Source organism: Penaeus vannamei, chromosome 40 (assembly GCF_042767895.1).
Source record: "Penaeus vannamei isolate JL-2024 chromosome 40, ASM4276789v1, whole genome shotgun sequence".
NCBI classification, from domain to species: domain Eukaryota; kingdom Metazoa; phylum Arthropoda; class Malacostraca; order Decapoda; family Penaeidae; genus Penaeus; species Penaeus vannamei.
The window spans coordinates 26,738,215-26,740,714 of NC_091588.1; the positions used below are offsets into that span (position 1 = coordinate 26,738,215).

General features: G+C 48.4%; 1 protein-coding gene across 1 annotated transcript in view; it reads left to right on the forward strand.

Moving 5' to 3' along the window:
- Plc21C (Phospholipase C at 21C) overlaps positions 1–2,500 on the forward strand; it is a 413,720-nt gene that overhangs the window by 359,138 nt on the left and 52,082 nt on the right. The window lies entirely within an intron of this gene.

Here is a 2,500-nt window from a genome sequence, read left to right on the forward strand (position 1 = left end):
TCTTAGGATGGAAATGAGTTTCCAAAATTTCTTACGTAGCTTGGTAAGGATTTTTGGTGATTTCTGGTTGTTTGTTGTTATTGTTATTATCATTATTGTCAGTATTGCTGTTCGTTTGTAAAAATTATTGTTGTTATTATTATTATTATTATTATGATTATCATCACCATTATCATTTAGTCATGAATTGTTGTTGTTGTTATTATTATTATTATTATTATTATTTTTATTATTATTATTATTATTATTATTGTTGTTGTTGCTGTTATCATCATCATGAACATTGGGAAAAACTCATTTTGATCTAAATAAAAAGGTCATCGTGTTTCTTCTGTTATGAACCCATTCTGATTCTTACATTCTTATTTACTTCACTCAATGTCTATTTATTTCGTCCGTGTTACATTTTTCCTCATTGTATAGTTCTGTGTTGTGTTTACCTCGCTTTCTTAATCATTCGTCTATTTTCGTTTTATTGCAATCAGCTTGTATTTCAGCCTCACTGAATTCAACCTTAAACATAAAAAGAAGGCTTCGCGTATTCTGAACTTAAAGAATAGAAAAAAAAGGAAACTGAATGAATAAAGGGAAAAAAATCACCCGCCACAGAGGATTTGGAAATGAAATAGGATACGGGAAATAGAGTTGGAGAGAGGAGGGAGGGAGGGAGAGAGGAGGGAGGGAGGGAGAGAGGAGGGAGGGAGGGAGAGAGGAGGAGAGGAGAGAGGAGGAGAGGAGGGAGAGGAAGAGGAGGGAGGAGGGAGAGAGGGAAGAGAGGGAGAGAGGAGGGAGGAGGAGGAGAGGAGGAGAGAGGAGAGAGAGAGGAGAGGAGGGAGGAGGAAGGAGGAGAGAGGAGGAGGGAGGGAGAGAGGAGGGAGGAGGGAGAGAGGAGGGAGGGAGGGAGGAGGGAGGGAGAGGGAGGGAGGAGAGAGAGGAGGGAGGAGAGGTAAGGATGGGAGGAGGGGGAGGAGAGAGGAGAGAGGAGGGAGGGAGGGAGGAGGGAGGGAGGGAGGAGAGGGAGGAGGGAGGAGAGAGGAGGGAGGGAGGAGAGAAGGAGGGAAGGAGAGGAGGAAGCTTCTGAGAGAGGGTAGGGGGAGGTGAGGGAGAGAGCGGAGGGAGTACGGGAGGAAGGAGCGTGGATGGAGAGGGAGGAGGAGTTGAGAGAATGGGAGGGGAGGAGAGAAGGCAGAAGCGAGGAGAGGGAGAAGCGGAAGGATGGGAGGAGGGGAGAGAGGGGGAGAAAGAGGGCATTTGAATAATAAGATCTGGCGGAGGGAGATCGGAAGGACGGAGGTATATATAAGGGAGTTTATTTAGGAGCTTGAGAAGAGGGGGGGAGGGCTGAGGAGGTGGGAGATGATGAGGGTGGAGGGAGAGAGGAGGGAGGAGAGGGAGAGAGGAGGAGGAGGAAGAAGAGGAAGAAGAGAGAGGAAGGGAGGGAGGGAGAGAGGAAGGAGGGAAGAAAAAAGGAAGAAGAAAAGGAAGAAAGAAAGGAGAGAAGAAGGGAAAGAAGAAGAAAAGGAAGAAAGAAGAAGAGGAGAAAAAGAAGAAGAAAAGAAGAAGAAAAGGAAGAGAAAAGAAGAAGAAAAGGAAGAAGAAAAGGAAGAAGAAAAGGAGGGAGAGAGAAGGGAAGGAAGAAGAAAAGAGGAAGAAGAAAAGAAAAGGAAGAAGAAAAGGAGGGAGGGAAGAAAGAGGAAGAAAGAAAGGGAAGAAGAAAAGGAAGAAGAAGAAGGGGAAGAAGAGAGGAAAGGAAGAAGAAAAGGAAGAGGAAAAAGAAGAATATGAAGAAGAAGAAGAAGGTGGAAGAAGAAGAAGAAGAAGAAGAAGAAGAAGAAGAAGAAGAAGAAGAAGAAGAAGAAGAAGAAGAGGGAGAAGAAGAAGGAGAGGAAGAAGGCGGAGAAGAAGAAGGAAGAGAGAGAAGATTAGAACGGGGAAGAAGAGGAGATGACGGTGGTGGTTGTGGTGGAAGAGGGACGGGAAAGGGAGAAGGTGGTGGAAGGGGAAGTGGATGTGGTAGAGGAGACTAACCTTTGACCTCGTTCTTGGGACAGAAATGATCCACGAACCGACGGCGCTGACCTAGAAATGGCGTGTGACCTGCGAAGAGAGAGCACAAGTAGCGACCCGGGAAGGAAAGCAAAGTTTGGCCCGGGATTCGAGGAGGGAGGGAGGGAGGGAGGGAGCTGCGGAAGGGAGGGAGCTGCGGAAGGGAGGGAGCTGCGGAAGGGAGGGAGCTGCGGAAGGGAGGGAGCTGCGGAAGGGAGGGAGCTGCGGAAGGGAGGGAGCTGCGGAAGGGAGGGAGCTGCGGAAGGGAGGGAGTTGACCCGATCCGGAAGCTTGCTTTGAACAGGGCTCAAGGAGATGGGAGGGAGGGAGGGAGGGAAAGAGGGGAGGGAGAGAGGGAAGGAGGGAGTGAGGGAGGGAGAGAAGGAAAGAGAGGAGGGAGTGAGGGAAAGAGGGGAAGGAGTGAGGGAAAGAGAGGAGGGAGAGAGGGAAGGAG